This window comes from Dendropsophus ebraccatus, chromosome 7, assembly GCF_027789765.1.
Source record: "Dendropsophus ebraccatus isolate aDenEbr1 chromosome 7, aDenEbr1.pat, whole genome shotgun sequence".
NCBI lineage: Eukaryota > Metazoa > Chordata > Amphibia > Anura > Hylidae > Dendropsophus > Dendropsophus ebraccatus.
Genome location: NC_091460.1, coordinates 4,835,089 through 4,856,469, shown reverse-complemented (window position 1 = coordinate 4,856,469; position 21,381 = coordinate 4,835,089). Strand labels below are relative to the sequence as shown.

Here is a 21,381-nt window from a genome sequence, read left to right as displayed (position 1 = left end):
GGGGTCCCCGGAATACCAGCAATTGCTGACAATTTGTAGACTGCCCCAGAAACAGTTGGGTGGTTGATTCAGGTATCCCTACTATCCCCCCCCCCCCCTTTTTTTTTTAATTCCTCTTCTCCTCTCCCCCCCCCCCCTTCTCCCTTCTCCCATCTCTTTCTTTGGAGCTCTCTTTCTTTATTCAGCTCTCAGGGTATGCTGGGAGTTGTAGTTTCTGAGTGGATTTAATAAATCACTGTGTGCAGGGTCTCTTGGTGGCTGCAATCTGTGGGTGACAACTATCAGCCCTGAAGGTCCAGCAATATATCTGTCTACAGCGGCAGTTATCAGAGGACTGTTCTACTGTACTACAACTCCCAGCATATCCTGAGGGCTGCAGACTGTCAGTACATGCTGAGAGTTGTAGTGCCTGCAGCTGTTGTAGTTCGGTCCTATACACTGGATGCTTTGTGGCATATAAGAATACATAGATCTGTGGGGGCTCAGTGTAGGGAAGTGACCCCAGAACAACACTAATAGCGATAAGGGTAGATGTTTCTGTTCTATCCCCTATTAGTGCTGTTCTGGGGACACTTCCCTGCACTGAGCCCCACAGATCTATGTATTCTTATATGCCACAAAGCATCCAGTGTATAATGCACCTAGGACCCAACTACAACAGCTGCAGGCACTACAACTCCCAGCATGTACTGACAGTCTGCAGCCCTCAGGAAATGCTGGGAGTTGTAGTGCCTGCAGCTGTTGTAGTTGGGTTCTAGTTTAAAAGTTTGCGCTAGTGTACTGTAGTGACCGCGGGGCTGTGTCAGTACACTACCACAAACAATACACTGACCCATTTAGACCCCAATGGTACACAGGCTCTGCACACTATAGAATGATTACAGTGCAGTTACTAATGACTCACAGGTGACGTCTTCTCCGATTGCCGTTGCTCACTTTTTGCTTTCATCTCCATCTGGGGCAGCATCATAAAGACTTCTCCGACCACAACTCGTCTGCAGAGGGGCAGCTGGGGAAGGGAAGCAGCTGGGGGTGGCAGGGGGAGCAACTGGGGTGACAGGGGGAGCAGCTGGGGTGACAGGGGGAGCAGCTGGGGTGACAGGGGGAGGGGGAGAAATGCCAGTGGGGGCATTGGAATGTGCACCTGACACAGGTGCACATTCCAATGCCCCCACTGGCATTTCCGCGCCCAGTCCTCGTCCCTCTGTGCTAGCCTTACGCATTGGAGCTGTTGAACTGTTTTCAATTGTGCACAGAACGCAAAACCGTATTACCAAATTATTATTATTATTTTTTTGGCACACTCTCAGTATACAGTCATATACCCTATATATGATTTTTTAAATGCCTTCAGACAACAGGCATTCCAATTGTTAATGTTACGCACAAAACGCATAAAAATCCAGTACCAAATTATTTTTATTTTTTTTGGCACACTCTCAGTATACAGCCGCATACCCTATATCTGAGGATTTCACCAAGTAGATACACTGCAGCCTATTCCTCACAGTGCACTCCAGCTGCCTGCCTGTCTGAACACGATGAACACAATGATTTATGAAAGGATGTAAATATACACCTGTTGTAAACTGCCCACAGCAACCAATCACAGCTCCTCTTATATTTTACCAGAGCCGAAATCTGAGCTGTGATTGGTTTACACCAGGTGTTTATTTACACCCTTTCATAAATCCCCACCAATGTGCTGCTTGCCGGTTAAATAGCTGTTCTTCCCTCCTGTAACATATATAAAGGTTTCCATCATGTCCCTCCTTTCCCTTCTTCCTCCTGTAACATATATAAAGGTTTCCATCATGTCCCTCCTTTCCCTTCTTCCCTCCTGTAACATATATAAAGGTTTCCATCATGTCCCCCTTTCCCTTCTTCCTCCTGTAACATATATAAAGGTTTCCATCATGTCCTCCCTTTCCCTTCTTCCCTCCTGTAACATATATAAAGGTTTCCATTGTGTCCTCCCTTTCCCTTCTTCCCCCTGTAACATATATAAAGGTTTCCATCATGCCCCCCCTTTCCCTTCTTCCTCCTGTAACATATATAAAGGTTTCCATCATGTCCCTCCCTTTCCCTTCTTCCTCCTGTAACATATAAAGGTTTCCATCATGTCCTCCCTTTCCCTTCTTCCTCCTGTAACATATATAAAGGTTTCAATCATGTCCTCCCTTTCCCTTCTTCCCTCCTGTAACTTATATAAAGGTTTCCACCATGTCCCCTCTTTCCCTTCTTCCTCCTGTAACATACATATAGGTTTCCATCATGTCCCTCCTTTCCCTTCTTCCTCCTGTAACATATATAAAAGGTTTCCATCATGTCCTCCCTTTCCCTTCTTCCTCCTATAACATATATAAAGGCTTTTACCATGCGCCCCTTTACCTTTTATACAGACAATCCTTCTTCTTGCTCTCCCTACCTCCTGAATACACCATTGACCAGTTTTGTAGCATTTGGAAATTAGTCCCGCTAAATCCTTGCCCTTGTATCAATGGACACTTCACCTTCTGATATCTACCCTCCTCGGTACTCGTTATAAACAGTATGTACATTTAGTCTCTTTCATTCTGGTAAAGGTTTTTGTCTTTCCTCCAGGTCCCAGTATCCCGCTGCTCAGACCCATGTTTACCTGGAAGCCGGAAAAAGGCGCGACCAACATCCATCCATACCTGCTGCTATGACTGCGTCCTGTGCTCAGAAGGAGAGATATCCAATATAACTGGTGTGCAGTACTATGAATAGTAAATGTGGAAATATATATGATCTAGAGGGTGAACAGAGCACAGATAATACCCAATACACTGTAATGGGGACAAGAGAAGAATGGGAGCAGCTCACAATGAGAAAAACAAAATACTTTGTCTTGCTCATAAAATGTCTAATAATTATTTTCATCCTGTTTTCTGCTCATAAAACAAACAATAAAAATGTATAAATGGGGAAATTAGGTTCCTGGTAATGGTCTATCCACAGGATGGACCCCCAATAGATCAGCACACACCGTACTGGGACAGAGCACTGGGCCTTGTTTTACCTTTTGTCTGACACACCCACTTTCCTTTTCAGCCTCCTGGCAGTGCAAGGGTTACACTGATCACTGCTAGCCTCATTCGCTGCAGCTGAGCAGTGTGTTTTGATTGACAGATGCCTCTGCCTGTCTGGAAACTTGAGGATCAGAGCACCGGTCCAATGGGGATCCGCACCAGGCTCATGATCCTCATAAATGAAAGCAGAGGCATTCATTCCCTGCTGGCAATTAGGTTTTGTACTCTGATCCCAGCTCCCCCTGTCTACTCCTGCGATCTCCATTCCTAATTCCTCTGCTCGACTCGTTACCTGACCTCCCGCTTGACCTAACTATCCGTTTGATCCCTGATTTTGTACTGCATTGCCCGTTTGGTTCTGACTTGGTTTGTCGACTCTCCTTTGTTGTGTTTGTCTGTCCGTCTTGTTCGGTGTTAAATTAATTTAGTGTAGGGCACGTCTTTGTGGTTTTCCGTGGTCGCCTAGGGCCGACTGAGGCAAGTAGGTAGGGACAGTGGGTGGGTTCAGCCTTAGGGTCCACTGTCTCGTCCTCTCTCTACCTCCCAGTCCGGACAAACACGCCATACAAATACTTTGCGAACAAACACTGTGGCACTCACCCAACTTGTAGACTTGAAAAACTTTATTCCTTTAAAAGCAAGGTACAGGACACTGACAGGTGATCAGGCAATGACTGTTTCACACTCACAATTAGTGTGCTTCTTCTCACCTGGAATGAAGTTTTTCAAGTCTACAAGTTCGGTGAGTGACTGTTGAGCAACACCGGGTCAGGTCAGTAGCCAGTGCTGTCTCCACACCTTCAGATGGCAAGAAAACTACTCAACCGGTAGTGCCAAGATGCAGACATGGTACAGAGTTGGGAACCTCAGCGCCATTGTGTAATGGTGCATGGAGGTTACTGTGAAGTAAATAGGTGCTGCACTCCAGTAACCACCACTACACACCATACAGAGCCAAGATATCTACAGTAGCTCCATACATTATACGAACTGGAGAGAATGGAACGGCTGCACATCCCATCTATGGCTGATACTCATGCCGCTCGGCCTATATTAAAAATCAACACCAGAGTGTCTGTATATGAATTGATCAAGCCATATTGCCCCGTGTACCACCGCGCAGGTCTTCTGGTCCACACGGGTCCATACGCTAACTCCACACCGTGTCGGTCAGCGGCCGCCACCCCCGCAAAGTGTGCACGTGCAGGGAAGCGAGGCCATGGAATGACCCTGCAACCCCAATGTCACAGGACCAGACCCAAAAAGCCCCACCAGCACCACCGGCGGGGAAGGCTGCCCCCAAACGACACAAGTATATACATTATATTTGCTTCTTGTGGCATGGCCGTGGATAGCCCATCCATGGGTTTTCCCTGGAGGTGTAAAAAACAGTTATATGGGATACATACTTTTATTGTAATCGGAGGGTTACTTCCACACCATATCACCTCAGTGGATGTAGTTTTCGATACACAGTTGTCTTAGCTGCACCAGAAGTTGAACTTTTTATCAGGTCAGAGATGGAGGGGAGAAGTTGTGGATATCATTGTATGTGAAGAGAGAGGTGGATTAGTCAGGAAGCGCAAATGACAGGAAGAAGAGCTTTTTCAATGAAGTCCAAAAATGTTATTCAAGGAGAAATGGGCAGGAGGTGGTCAGGGCTTGAATGTGAGGTTTGAAAGACAGAACAAGATTAAAGGTGACCCTCAAGGAAGCAGACTACTTGTGGGGCTAAGTGGGAGGAAAAGAAGGAAGATATAGCTGAAAGACACTAAATGTACAAATAGTGAGTTATAGGTCGATCCAAGAGCAGGTCAGTGGAATGGTCAATTGTAACAAATCAGAGGAAAGGTCAAGGACGAGGAACGGGAGTATTGGTGTGAGGATTTGGCAGTTCATAGGGAGTATTCAGTAGAGCGCCGGAGGTCAAAAAGGGAGTCGAATGAGAGCAGGGAGGATAGTTTAAGGTTAACAGGGACAGAAAAAGCCTAAGCGAAGCCCATGTTGGTTGTCCTCTTGAAATCCCCTGCACTAAAAGGTAGGTTGGGCTCAAACTCGCAAACCACAGTCATTCCCTTTGGCAAAACTCATTAAAGGAGCATCAGCAAAAAAGTGAAACATCACATGGCCTGGCAACCAGTTTTTCCAGAGGAGACAGAATAGGGGATGTCAGAGACGATTATAAAAGCCAATGCACACTTCAGAAATTATTTTAGAGATAGCCAGTATTAGAAGATCTCTGTGGGACAGTGAGTTAGGTGTATTAGGCTTACACACCCCTTATTGTAAAACACTCACATCCCCTGACAGTATATTTAGCTGATATTCCCCCCTTTATTAAGGGGGGACCATCTGACTAGTAACTGAATTGGCAAACTACATCCGATCCCAGAACAGCTGCAGTACTGTACTTTAAGAAGACTTGGAGTTGTAGTAGGGGGGCTACCTAGAGGAGACCTTTCCAATACGTACATCACTCTGCTGGGGGGATTCTGTCATCCTTGGTTATAGCTGTGATAACTTTAGATAAGAGAGATAACCCATACTCATGGCCATGAATGATCCGTCAGTGCTGGACTCCTTAATAGGGTGGCCCCAACCGACACTCCAACCCAAGTGGGCCATCACCTCAATTTTCAAGCACGTGCTTGAAAATGTTGGGGACGGCCCGCTGAAACGTCGTTCCTGTTATATGCTGCGCTGTGCTGTTATTTTTTAAATTTCTATAAAATACATTTTTTCACCTTTCTGCAACACTTATTTTGGTGTGCCATGGACTATTTCCTGGATAGATAGATAGATAGATAGATAGATAGATAGATAGATAGATAGATATTAACATGCAATATGTTATGACATTTCCCTACAGACTCTGAGAACTGCATAAAATGCCCCAGTGATGAATGGGCGAATGAGAAGAGAGACCGATGTCTGCCCAAAGTCCTGGATTTCATCTCTTACCACAATGACACAATGGCTTCTGTATTCTCCTGTGTCTCGCTCTTCGGATGTCTTGTGACCGGCTACATATTGGGAATATTTATCTCCTACCGGGACACTCCTATTGTTAGAGCTAATAACCGGAACCTGAGTTATCTCCTCCTGGTCTCCATCATCCTCAGCTTCCTCTCTGTCTTCTTGTTTCTTGGTCGTCCCACTGATGTCACTTGTAGATTACGGGAAACCAGTTTTGGAGTTTTCTTCTCGGTTGCCGTCTCTTCACTTCTCGCCAAGACTGTGATGGTTTGTGTGGCTTTTAAGTCCACCAAGCCTGGAAGCCCCTGGAGGAAATGGCTGGGTTTGAAGCTGTCCTATACCATAGTGTTGTTGTGTTCATCCATTCAGGTTGTAATCTGTGCTATCTGGTTGTCTACCTCTCCTCCATTCCAGGACCTGGACACTCAGTCTTATCCTGGGAAGATCATCAGTCAGTGTAATGCAGGGTCAGAGATCTGGTTCTTCTCCATGTTGAGTTATCTGGGGTTCCTGGCAGCGGTGAGCTTTGTTCTGGCTTTCATGGTGAGGACATTACCGGACACTTTCAATGAGGCCAAGTACATCACCTTCAGCATGCTGGTGTTCTGCAGTGTCTGGATCGCCATGATCCCGGCTTATCTGAGCACCACAGGGAAATCCATGGTGGCTGTGGAGGTCTTTGCAGTGATGGCGTCCAGTGCTGGACTCTTAGGATGTGTGTTTCTCCCCAAATGTTTCATCATTTTATTTAGATCTGAAATGAATAGAAAACCTGATCTGCTGGGGAGAAAGAAGGGATGAGTAAGATCTCCTCTGCCTTGTCCCATTAGGTGTTATGAGGGCAATGAAGAGCATGAAGAGGCCATAGGGAAATCAGACATAAAGTAAAAGAAGGAGACAACCTGAACCTACATGGAATTTGTTTCAGGAGATCTTCTCCACATCAGTCCCGAAAAGGATCATCGCCCTGTTGTTTTTCCCAAAGTAGTGATCAATAAGAAATTGTTAGGATAGGGAAACACAAGGACAGGTGAGCCCTGAAGCTGGCACCCACCCCGCTGTCCCTACCTACTTGCCTTGTATGCTCTAATTAGCAACGGACAACTGGACGACAGTCCCTGATCTCACTAAGGTGGAACACAAAACAAGACAATACACAACACAATAAAGGGAAGACAGAAGTCTGAGACAAAAACCAACTGAGCAGCGAAGTACTAAATCGAGTCCAAAGGGGTAGTCAAAGGGTTAATAGCAGAAGTCAGGTAACCAGAGTATAAATGCAGGAAAATGTTAGGTCAAGTAACACTAGTGACTAGGTACTATCGCAGGCCAGGAACATGATACAAGTGCAGGAACTTACGGAACCGGGAGTCCCGGCCTTCAAAAGTGATTGGCTCAGCCCAGTTGCTGACAGCAAACTGTCCCCCCCCCAAAGGTTAAATAAAGTAGACAGTATATACCAAATGACTGTTGACCCGTCTTCTTCTCCCGGGCGACATCTTTGGTCGATGTCGTCAGAGCAGGGGGGGCCTGGTCTTCATCCTCTTCATCGTCTTCCACAGCAGTGAATGGGAGAGGAAAAGGCTGCTGGGGCACTTGCGCACCAGCAGTCTTTTCTCTCCCATTTATTGCTCCGCAACCCAGACATGAGGGAGATCTGAGGCCGGAAAAGGACGGGGATGCGGCCGGCGGGAGATTCAAGTGTCGATCGTCACTGGAGGGATGGTAGTATATAAGCTGTGTGTGTTTGTTTGTTTTTTGTTTGTTTTTTTAATCGGTCTGCCGGAGTACTCCTTTAAGGATGGGGCCTTATTTTTTGTGCCACTAATTGTACTTTGCAATGACAGACTTAATTTTTGCATAAAATATGCTGCGAAACCAGAAAAAAATTATATGCGTGGTGAAAGTTGTGTTGTGTTTACGTCGTTCACAATATTGTAAAACGGACATGTTATATATGTTCCTCAAGTCGGTACAATTACAATGATATATAACTTGTATAACTTTTATTTTGACAGCTTTTAAAAAATTTTTATCTTAAAAAACCTAAATGTTCCTTAAAATTGCTCTATTCCCATGCTTATAGCGCTTTTATCCTATGGTCTAAGGGGCTGTGTGAGGTGTAATTTTTGTGCCATGATGTGCTCTTTCTATCGGTATCCTGCGTGCGTATATGCAACTTTTTGAACACTTTTTATTAAAATTTTTCTGGATTTGATGCGACCAAAAATGCACAATTTTGCACATACGCCATTTACCATGCAAGATAAGGAATGTGATAATTTAATAGTTCAGGCGTTTACGCACGAGGCGATACCAAATATGTTTATTTATTTATTTATTTTTATTTATAAAATGGGAAAAGGGGGGTGATTCAAACTTTGAAGGGGAGGGGGGGTTTTATTTAAAAAAAACAAAAACATTTTTTTAAACACACACATTAACTAGAAGTTCTTCTACTACAACTACACTGATCTCTCTTATAGATCAGTGTAGTATACATTATACAGCACTGATCCATTAGATAAGTGCTGTATTATGCTGGGCTCCTGCAGACCAGATCTATAGAATATTGAGCCGAGATCAGCATCATTCCGACACTGAGGCCTAGCCAGGGAAGGAGAAGGGATCCCCCCAATAGACCACCAGGGAGGGGCACCGCAAGGCATTTAAATGCAGCTGTCATGTTTGACAGCTGCATTGAAATGTCCTAATTAGCAGTCTTAGCGATCGGCCCCGCCTGCTAATAGCCGCGGTCCCAGGCTGCAAAAATTAGCAGGGTTCTCAGTGGTTCAGAGCGGGGTCACAGCGCGGCCACTCTCTGAACTTCCCTAACGGCGGGTCATTAAGGGGTTAAAGGGGTTGTTCACCAAAAAAATTTCTTTCAAATCAACTGGTGAGTGAAAGTACCAGAGATTTGTAATTTATTTCTCTTAAAACATCTCCAGTCTACCAGTACTTATCAGCTGCTGTATGTCCTGCAGGAAGTGGTGTATTCTCGCCAGTCTGACACTGACAGTGCTCTCTGCTGCCACCTCTGTCCATGTCAGCAACTGTCCAGAGCAGCAGCAAATCCCCATAGAAAACCTCTCCTGCTCTGGACAGTTCCTAACATGGACAGAGGTGGCAGCAGAGAGCACTGTGTCAGGCTAGAAAGAATGAAGCACTTCCTGCAGGACATACAGCAGCTGATAAGTACTGGAAGATTGGAGATTTTAAAATAGAAGTAAACTACAAATCTCTGGCACTTTTCTGGCCTTGGAAAAACGCCATGTCGGCCATAGAAACATAGAAGATTGTCGGCAGAAAAAGACCACTGGGTCCATCTAGTCGGCCCTTTTAGTATTTTCTTTCTTATTATCTTAGGATAGATGTATGTATATACCAGGCGTGTTTAAATTCTGTTATTGTAGATTTACCAACCACCTCTGCTGGAAGTTTGTTCCAGGTATCTACTACTCTTTCAGTAAAATAATATTTTCTCACATTGCTTCTGATCTTTCCCCCAACTAACCTCTCACTGTGTCCTCTTGTTCTTGAGCTCAGTTTTTTACTAAAAACACTTCCCTCCTGTAACATACTTAAAGGTTTCCATCATGTCCTCCTTTCCCGTCTTTCCTCCAGACTATACAGATACAAATCCCTAAGTCTTTCCTGATATGGTTTATGCCTCACACCCGACACCGTTTTTGTAGCCGTGTTTGGACCCGTTCTATTTTATCAATGTCCTTTTTTAGGTGAGGTCTCCAGAACTGGACACAGTATACAGATGTGGCCTCACCAGAGCTCTATACAGCGGGATCACAATCTCCCTCCCTCCCATGTTTATTAAGACCAACATTATATGATAAAAAAAAAATCTCTCCAATAAATGTATCCATAATCTCTCCAGTAACATAGCATAAGTATAGCTAAGTATCAGCATAGCAGCACACAGTGTAAAGAGGGTGGAAAGTCCCCTTGGAGACCCCATTTTCACTTTTGTGCCCAACTCATCTGCCCTTAGCCGCACTCACCAATCCAAAGGCACCCATTCTATAATTGCCAACATTTGAAATTTTTTTCCAGGGACACTTTAGCTGTAAAAGGGGGTGTGGCTTATTGTGGGTGTGGTCTCGGTGGGTGTGGCCTATCATGGGCGTGGGTTCAAAATTTTCCAGTTAGAATTTACAGTCAGTACAACACAGAAGGAGCTTTACACACCCCAGTATTAGGCCCCGAGTATATTACACACCCCAGTTTCAGGTCCCCAGTATATTACACACCCCACTCAGGCTGAGACTCAGAGATAGCATCCCCCTTCATCCTCCTGCCCTTCCATAATCATAGTACTACCCCTCTAATGCTCCTTTCCCTCCATCATCATACTACTACCCCTTCATCCTCCTGCCCTTCCATCATCATAGTACTACCCCTCTCATCCTCCTGCACCTCCATCATCATGCTACTTCCCCCTTTATCTTCCTCCTGTCCCATCATCATACCAGCACCCCCTTCAACATCCTCTTGTCCCTTCATCTGTATTTAAAACAAAAAAAAAGCTATACTTACCTCACCAATATGGTTCCTCTTGTCCCCCAGGGACTCCTCTCCCTGCTCTGCATGAGGGAAATGACTCACGCTGGAAGGGGGTGGGGCTTCCCGCGGTGGGGGCGGGGCTTCCCAGGACATACCAGGGACATGATTTTGCCGGGGCTGTCTCCTCAGAATTGGGACAGTCCCAGCAAAACCGGGACTGTTGGCAACTATGCCATTCCCCTGGGAGACTATTGCCCCACCATAAGTTGTATGAGTGTCACTCATGCACCTACAATTTGCCTCCAAGGGGACAGAACCCGCCCACATAATTAAAGGGAGTATGGGTGGGACTTTCTCCTTCCTGACTAGGGGGGCAATGAGGCACTTCCTCCCACCACTGCCTATATACCGCCCCTAAACCACACCCTTCACGTGACTCTCCCTCCTCAGCCCAAAGCCGTTAACCAGCTCTTACAACCCAGCCTAGTAAAGCCTGAGTCAAGCTGCACTACTACACCAAGGCTGCACCTCGGCTCCATTGCTCCCAGGTAGGATGGAGGGTATGCTGAATAAATGGAGATATATCCTGTCACAGGCCGAGTGCTAATAACTCTCTCCATCTTCCTGAGGTAAATACGGCCACAGAGGTTATAGAGGGGACTGCACTAAGGTGTGTGGTGATGATGATACTTGTAGTTCCCCCTGGGGCTTCTCTATTACTGTTGCCTGAGGTGATAATGGAGAAGCCCTTGATGGTGATGAGGTGCAGAGACAATCAGACACCAGGGAGTGGAGGCGGTGAGGTACAACAGTGACTTTACCTGCAGATGAAGACAGTTCCTTTACACTAAATACCTCTTAAAGGGAACCAATCACACTAAAATTGGCCATAACGCTAAGGAAACGTGCTGGTACATCAGCCAGCACACTTCCTAAACATCCCCCTGTACCCTCCGTCCTATGTACATACAGCCCGCAAAGTTAAATAGTCTCCCGCACTCTATGCAAATTACCATGCAAGTAGTCACGGTGGGCGGGGGCTTCTTCAAGTAGTCACTGGGTCCTGGGCCAGCTCCGGCGCTGTAATCACGCCAATCTGGGTGTGTTGGAAAGCGGCGCCTGGTGACGTCACTCGGGGGGGAGGGGGCGGGGGGACGCCATTGCACGTCGGCCACGCCGACGTTTTTACTATGCTGCGCGTGCGCAATGCAGCCGGGGAAGACGCTGCTGTACTGCGCCTGCACGGTGTAGTATAGCAGCGGATTCACCCAATGTACTGCGCATGCGCAACTTAGTAAAGACGTCGGTGTGGCCACCCCCCCCCCTGAGTGACGTCACCAGGCGCCGCTTTCCAACACGCCCAGATGGGCGTGGTTACAGGGCCGGAGCCGGCCCAGGACCCAGTGACTACTTGAAGAAGCCCCCGCCCACCATGACTACTTGACCAGCCACCCGCCCACCGTGACTACTTGCATGGTAATTTGCATAGAGTGCGGGAGACTATTAAACTAACTTTGCGGGCTCTATGTACATAGGACGGAGGGTACAGGGGGATGGTTAGGAAGCGTGCTGGCTGATGTACCAGCACGTTTCCTTTTATTATTATTATTATTATTATTATTTATTTATAAAGCGCCCTTAATTCCAGAGCGCTATACAATAGATAGGCAACAGGCAGGAATAATACAAGATCAGAACACATTACATGAAGGCAAAAGACAGACTGGTACATGGGGGAAGAGGACCCTGCCCGCGAGGGCTCACAATCTATAGGGCATAGGGAGAGAAACAGGAGGTAAAGTGCAGCCATTCAAGTGTGATGCAGAGTTATTGTAGGTTGTAGCCTTGTTTGAAGTCTGGTATTAATTCATTTTTCACACTTAAAATGGCTCACTTAGATGGACTCACAGATCCTTAGCTTTATGGCCAATTTTAGTGTGATTGCTTCCCTTTAAAACGGCCGCCGGTCAGAGATTAGTGAAGTATATGAAGTCGCCCTTTGTAATACTGGAGGTGATCACTATCCAGTGGGATAAGAGTCTTACAGGGTATCATGGCCGTAAGCCACAAGTCTCACATCCCAGAAGAACTAAAGGCACATTGATAGATGACCCCTCAGCATAGATCAGTACCTGGTAGAGTGAGGCTGATCAGGCTCGTCTCAGTAATAAGAATAAGCTTCTTACCTCCATAACTCCCATCGGTCACACTCACTCAGGCTTTGGTGAGCTGGCTTCTAGAAGTCTCCTCAGAGTTCCTCACAGAGCTGGTGGCACCATAACCACAGCTTCCCTCAACTCCTCAGGGAATTCCTGTCACAACTGCCTCTTGGGAGGAGCTTATTAGAATAGCTCCGCCCATCTTCTGGGTGTAGGACAGTAAGGAGGCAGCTGGTGTTGCTATGGTGACTCCCAGCTGTGGTGTGTGTGTGTGTGTGTGTGTGTGTGTATAGTGATGGTGACCCATCTCCAGCATGGCTCCTCTCTATAATCTAATAAAGAATAACCAATATATTAATAAATCTATGTCAATATAACACAGGGTCCATTCTCTGGCCAACCCTAGAGAAACTCAACTTCAATAGACTGCATCTTTACAACCATGAGTATACAATACCACAACCATATATATATATATATATATATATATATATATATATACACACACAATACCACAACCATATATATACACAATGCCACAACCATATATATATATATATATATATATATATATATATATATATATATATATATACACACACACACACAATACCACAACCATGAATACAATACCACAACCATATATATATACAATGCCACAACCATATATATATATATATATATATATATATATATATATATATACACACACAAACAATACCACAACCATGAATACAATACCACAACCATATATATATACAATGCCACAACCATATATATATACAATGCCACAACCATGTATATATATATATATATATATATATATATACATACACACACAATACCACAACCATGAATACAATGCCACAACCATAAATATACAATACCACAACCATAAATATACAATACCACAACCATAAATATACAATACCACAACCATAAATATACAATGCCACAACCATAAATATACAATACCACAACCATAAATATACAATGCCACAACCATAAATATACAATACCACAACCATAAATATACAATACCACAACCATAAATATACAATGCCACAACCATATATATAGACTGCCAACAGGTAACCAACCTATACCACCCGCAGACTTCTGGCTCTTATGACTAAATAAAAAACACAACACCATTCTACTTTTGCTGGACGAGGGTCGGCCACAGCATTTATTAATTGTAAACTCTTTTAAGTAACTCCAACTCTCTCCAACGTGGAGAACACATATCCAGGCTGGACGCAGAGTGCCAGCCGCTGGACTCCCAGCGGGCACATCGAACTTCCAGGCTCGCTTTATCACAACCTTTTAACCTCTGAACCGCCTGTTGTGACTTAAAAAAAAAAACATTAGCAAAGATGTGACCACATGGAACCATATAGCAATTGCACCTTAAAATGCCAACATCAAAGATCTCTTTATATAATTTTTTTTTTTTTTTTTTTATTTCCAGGGAGGGAGGGACAGCAAGGGGATGTGACCTGCTTGCTACCGGATCATCAAGAGGAAGAGGTAAGACACAGGAGGGTATATTAAGCATCCCAACCTGCTGCTATTGGACAGCTATAGTCATGTGTGCAAAGGGGGTTGTCCCGGAGCAACCATTATGCTACCAGCAGAGGGGGGTACAGGGGAGGATGTGTAACAGATAATGGGAACCATCCCTGCACAGCACTCTGTTCGCAGTCCCTGGGCACCCACGCTAAACGCCTGTTTGCCTCAATATATATATATATATATATAGATATATATATATATATATATATATATATATATACATACAATGCCACAACAATATATATACAATACCACAACATATATATATACAATGCCACAACAATATATATACAATACCACAACCTTAAATATACAATACCACAACCATGAATACAATACCACAACCTTAAATATACAATACCACAACCATGAATACAATACCACAACCCTAAATCCAATACCACAACCATGAATACAATACCACAACCTTAAATATACAATACCACAACCATGAAGACCAGGGCCGTCCTAACAGCATTATGGGCCCCTAGTCATCAACATGTCTAATATATTGTATCTGGGGCCTGTAATATATTCACCACGCTTCCCTGCTCACTGCACAGCACTCCGGCAGCCATCCTCATGGGCTGAGACCTGACGTCATCCTCCTCAGTTAATACGTGAAGGAGGAGGAGTCTCAGTGTTTACAGGCTCCTCTCCCTTCTGCTGGCCTGAGCCTGAGGACCGCGCACGGGGGGGGGGTGGGTTGGGGGGGTGCAGCTGACGGCAGGACTCAGAGCACAAGCACTGCACAGCACCTACAAGGGGGAGCTTGCGCCATGCAGACCAGGGACAAGGAAGATGTCACGTTGGCCGGGGGGGGGGGGGGAGGGGGAGCGGCTGACGGCAGCACAGGCACAATACCTACAAGGGAGCTTGCTTGGGGGCCGGGGACCAGTGTCGGACTGGGATACCTGGGGCCCACCAGAGGAAATGATCCTTGGGGCCCACCAAAGAAGAATCGGTAAAAAAGCGACATACTGACCCAGCCCTATTCTGGATTCATCTGGATCTGCGACAACTCCCTTGTCCTCCACTCAGAGCAGGCTATAGTTTGTGCCCATATGATGCAGCTGCACCCCATATAATCATTTTATTACCTCCTTCATCCTCCTGCCCTCCATCATCATACTACTACTCCTTCATCCTCCTGCTCCTCCATCATCATACTACTACCCCTTCATCCTCCTGCCCCCATCATCATAGTACTACCTCCTTCATCCTCCTGCCCCTCTATCATCATACAACTCCCCCCTTCATCCTCCTGCTCCTCCATTATCATACTACTACCCCTTCATCCTCCTGCCCCCATCATCATAGTACTACCTCCTTCATCCTCCTGCCCCTCCATCATCATACTACTACCCCTTCATCCTCCTGCCCCTCTATCATCATACAACTACCTCCTTCATCCTCCTGCTCCTCCATCATCATACTACTCCCCCCTTCATCCTCCTGCCCTCCATCATCATACTACTCCCCCTTCATCCTCCTGCCCCTCCATCATCATACTACTACCTCCTTCATCCTCCTGCCCCTCCATTATCATACTACTACCTCCTTCATCCTCCTGCCCCTCCATCATCATACTACTACCTCCTTCATCCTCCTGCCCCTCCATCATCATACTACTCTCACCTTCATCCTCCTACCCCTCCATCATCATACTACTACCTCCTTCATACTCCTGCCCCTCCATCATCATACTAGTCTCCCCATCATCATCATACTACTCCTTCATCCTCCTGCACCCCATCATCATTCTACAAACTCCTTCATCCTCCTGCCCTGCCATCATCATACTACTCCCCCCTTCATCCTCCTGCACCTCCAAGATCATACTACTACCCCCTTTATCGTCATACTACTACCCCCTTTATCCTCCTGCCACTCCATCATAATACCACCCCTCCATCATCCTCCTACCCAATCATACTACTCCCCCCTTCATCCTCCTGCACCTCCAAGATCATACTACTCACCCCCCAAAAACGAATGCAATTCCTTCTCTGCTCCTCACAATACTGTCTGCAGAGGTACCTGGTCGGGGCGGGCCTTAAGTGGTCGGTCCACTTCCGCTCCCGTCCGCTCCTCTTCGGCGAGCGCTGCCTCGTGGCTGGAGGTATAATACTGCCTCCAGCCACAAGAATGATTGACACAGCCAGGAGCCAATGGCTCCTGATGCTGTGTCAATCACATCCTGGCCCAGTAGGAACTGTATGAGCTCGTTAGGAGTGCGAGCGCATACAGTTCCGAGTCCGACCAGTGTGCGGGGCAGCGAGGATGAGGTAGGGGCTGGACTCTCGAGCCGGGGGGGGGGGGATCCTCAGCCACCATCAGGGGCCGGGCGGCCTGACAGTTGCGGCGCAGCGGCAGCTGGGGCCCACTGGGGACAGGCAGCATCACTCTATGCTGCCTGGGGGCCCCAGCTGCCGGTCGGTCAGTAGGAGTGGGGGAGGGGCCCACCTGAGGATCCTCTGGTCCTCCGGTGACCCAGTCCGACACTGCCGGGGACAGGGAATATGTCACAGCGGGCAGGGGCCCCCTAGGATGCAAGGGCCCCCGGGCAGCCGCCTACCATGCCCAATGGGTAAGACGGCCCTGATGAAGACACAATACCACAAGTATAAATATAAAATACCACACCCACGAATATACATTACCATGACCATGAATATACAATAACACAAACATGAATATACAATACCATAACCATGAATATACAATAACTAGAGATGAGTGAGTAGTACTTGTTTCAGATCGAGCATGAAAGCAAATACACAGTAAAAATTCAATGCTCCTCCCACCTTCCATTTTAGACAGACAAGACCCGAAAACCCTTTGTTAGGACGGTGCACAGACTACCAGGCATCAGCTACTTAAACAGGCAGGCAGCGTATAATTTTCCTGTATACACCTGTGTTGGCCTATTACGTGTAACATCCAAATTGTCACAGTGCAGTACATAGCCAATATGCAGCCAAAGTGGCCGCTACGGGGTCCCTAGCATCAGGGGGCCCGTGGCCTGGGGTCCCCCGGAGCTAACTGCCTACAACACCCGGTGGTCCAGCAGGCCTCCCAGGTGTTCAGTGTTTTGATTGACAGCGCGAGAAGCCATAGGTTTCCCGCCCTGTCAATCATTTTTGTGACTGCAAGCAGCGTTTTGCTTGCGATTACAAGAGTGTCGCCCCCGACAGATCAGCAGCTCCCACTGAGCTCAGTGTGCACCGCGGCGGCTGGGACTTCCGGTACTCCCTGTACCAGAAGTCCCAGCCGCCGTGGCGCACACTGAGCTCAGTGGTAGCGCTGCCCAGGACTTCATCAGGGAGCAACAGATACTGAGTTGTGTTGTGTTTTATTGTTATTAGAGAGGGACAACACTGGGGGCTATAGGGAGGATGCCCAACACTGAGGGCTATATGGGGGATGCACAACACTGGGGACTATATGGGGGATGAACAACACTGTGGGCTATATGGGGGATGAACAACACTGGGGGCTATATGGAGAATGCACAACACTGAGGGCTATATGGGGGATGCACAAACACTGGGGGCTATATGGTGGATGCACAACACTGGGGGCTATATGGGGGATGCACAAACACTGGGGGCTATATGGGGGATGCACAACACTGGGGGCTATATGGGGGATGCACAACACTGGGGGCTATCTGGGGGATGCACAACACTGGGGGCTATATGGGGGATGCACAAACACTGGGGGCTATATGGGGGATGAACAACACTGGGGACTATATGGGGGATGAACAACACTGTGGGCTATATGGGGGATGAACAACACTGGGGGCTATATGGAGAATGCACAACACTGAGGGCTATATGGGGGATGCACAAACACTGGGGGCTATATGGTGGATGCACAACACTGGGGGCTATATGGGGGATGCACAAACACTGGGGGCTATATGGTGGATGCACAACACTGGGGGCTATATGGGGGATGCACAACACTGGGGGCTATCTGGGGGATGCACAACACTGGGGGCTATATGGGGGATGCACAAACACTGGGGGCTATATGGGGGATGCACAACATAATGGGGCTATATGGGGGATGCACAACACTGAGGTCACGGAGGGGCGATCCTTGCTTCCGGCACCGGCCGGGGTCTGTACCATAATGGCGCTGATCCCGGCTCGGCACTCGACTGCTTTCGGCTGCAGCAGCAGAAAGCAATAGAATACTTATCTCATTGATCTATGCAGTATTACTATACTGCATAGATCTCAATGAGAGATCAGTGTGCATATACTAGGAGTCCCCCAGGGTGAATAACTCTAACTCCAGGGGGAATAACCCTGACCCCAGGGGGGAATAACCCCAACCCCAGGAGGGATAACCCTAACCCCAGTGGGAATAACCCTAACCCCAGGGGGGGGGAATAACCTTAACCCCAGGGGGGAATAACCCTAACCCCAGGGAGAGGAGGGAATAACCCTAACCCCAGGGGTATAACCCTAACCCCAGGGGGGCTTCTAGTATATGTGTAAAAAAAAAAAGTGATATTATTAATAAATAAACCCCTCCCATAATAAAAGTTTGAATCACCCCCCTTTTCCCAGGTTATAGATAAAAATAAATAAATAAACATGTTTGCTATCGCCACGTGCGTAATCACCCGAACTATTAATTAATCACATTCCTGATCTCGCACGGTAAACGGCGTAAGCGCAAAAAAAATCCCAAAGTACAAAATTGCGCATTTTTGGTCGCATCAAATTCAGAAAAATTGTAATAAAAAGCGATCAAAAAGTTGTATATGCGCAATCAAGGTACCGATAGAAAGAACACATCATGGCGCAAAAAATGACACCTGACACAGCCCCATAGACCAAAGGATAAAAGCACTATAAGCCTGGGAATGGAGCCATTTTAAGGAACGTATATTTGTTTGGATTTTTTACAGGCCATCAAATAAAAGAAAAGTTATACATGTTATATATCATTTTAATTGTAACGATTTGAGGAACATGTATAACATGTATAACAAGTTTTACCCCAGGGCGAATGGCGTAAAAACAAATACCCCCCAAATAAAAGAAATGCGTCTGTTTTTGTTTTTTTTCAATTTTACCAACTGAAATTTTGTTTTGCAGTGTACTTTATGCAAAAATTCAGCTGTCATTGCAAAGTACAATTAGTGGCGCAAAAAATAAGGGCTTGTGTGGGTTTCTAGGTAAAAAAAAAAAAGTGCAAGGCCTTTTAAGCACAAGGAGGAAAAAAATGGAAGTGAAAAATGCTAATTGTCCCGGTCTTCTAAGGGTTAAATGACTACAGCCGTGCAATATATACAAAAGTAATACATAGAGACATCTTGTGGTAAAAATAGAGAATGCAACACCAAAAGTAGTTAAGCTAAGTGCAATAAGCCGAGTCTCCCTGACAGCTAGCTCTCCCACTAGTTGGGCCGGCATCCCTGATCCTGTGTCATTCTGTACACACAAGATACCATAGGCGGATGTTTATTCCCGTGGATGTTAGATATTTCTCCTCATAGCCCCAACTGAGTACCATAGTGCCTGGGTAGGCCCCAGTCTGCAACCAAGTTCTTGGCTTCAATTGCTCTTTCCTAACTGCTGTCATAGACTCTTGTCTAGTTATCAGGGGTAGAAGAGGATAGCCACCCAACGTGGCTAGAGTTCAGGTTTATTCTGGCCTAGAAAAGCCTCACTGCGTGGCTCACTAGCACGACATGGCTAGGGTGGAGGTGCTTGAAGAAAACAGGAACTAGTCTTTCATAGTTGTAGTCCCACAAATGGGTCCTGGCCTTTATTTGATTGGGCAGGAAAGAAGGTTAAGAAGTGTATCTGTGATAGGACCAAGGAATAGAGTAGATATGTGAGGCGCCCAGCTAAGGGATTGGCTATCATTTGAGCATTAGTAGCATACAGTAGAAAATATACAAGGAAACACACGTTTACAGTCACTTCTCCCTTCAGCTGTGCTAAGTAGAATAAAGTGTATCAATCCAATTGTAGTATATGTGCCGCCGAAGCGACCATTCTTCTTCCAATGCTTGTGTTTGTAGCCTACCAGCTTGAGTTAGTGCTGTATTGCTTCCACATACTGATCATCTTTAGTGAATGTCCTGTGACCATGATTTACAAATGGAGGCACACCCAGAAATATAATTGCAATCATATTATAAGTAACAGAAGCTTATACTGACAGGTAGATGAGTTACTGCAGCAAGTCAATATTTGCAGTGTTGACCCTTCTTCTTCGGGACCTCTGCAATTCTCCCCGGCTGCTCTCAATCAACTTCTGGACCAAATCCTGACTGATAGCCGTCCATTCTTGCACAATCAATGCTTGCATTTTGTCAGAATTCATTGGTTTTTGTTTGTCCACTCGTCTCTTGATGATTGACCACAAGTTCTCAATGGGATTTTCCAGGCCATGGACCCAAAATCTCCATGTTTTGTTCCCTGAGCCATTTAGTTATCACCTTTGCTTTATGGCAAGGTGCTCCATCATGCTGGAAAAGGCATTGGTGATGGCCAAACTGCTCTTGGACGGTTGGGAGAAGTTGCTTTTGGAGGACATTCTGGTACCATTCTTTATTCATGGCCGTGTTTTTAGGCAAGACTGTGAGAGAGCCGATTTCCTTGGCTGAGAAGCAACCCCACACATGATTGGTTTCAGGATGCCGGTTACAGTTGGCATGAGACAAGACTGGTGGTAGCGCTCACCTCGTCTTCTCCCAATAAGCTGTTTTCCAGATGTCCCAAACAATCGGAAAGGGGATTCATCAGAGACAATGACTTTCCCACAGTCCTCAGCAGTCCACTCCCTGGACCTTTCCCCCAGTCCTCAGCAGTCCACTCCCTGGACCTTTCCCCCAGTCCTCAGCAGTCCGCTCCCTACACCTTTCCCCCAGTCCTCAGCAGTCCACTCCCTGGACCTTTTGCAGAATATCAGTCTGTCCCTGATGTTTTTCTGGAGAGAAGTGGCTTCTTTGCTGCCCTCCCTGAGACCAGGCCTTGCTCCATGAGTCTCTGCAGTCTAAGGCTACGTTCACACTACGTAAGTTTCCGGCCGTAGCGCGTTCCGTGAATAAGCGGCCAGAAACTTAC

General features: G+C 46.4%; 1 long non-coding RNA gene across 1 annotated transcript in view; it reads right to left on the bottom strand.

Moving 5' to 3' along the window:
• The window catches only part of LOC138796622 (uncharacterized), a 28,513-nt gene extending 15,708 nt beyond the window's left edge, over positions 1-12,805 (bottom strand). Inside the window, exon 1 of the long non-coding RNA XR_011363774.1 lies at positions 12,734-12,805. This is a non-coding gene — a long non-coding RNA (uncharacterized lncRNA). The remainder of the gene's footprint in view (positions 1-12,733) is intronic.
• Between the last annotated feature and the right edge of the window lie 8,576 nt (positions 12,806-21,381).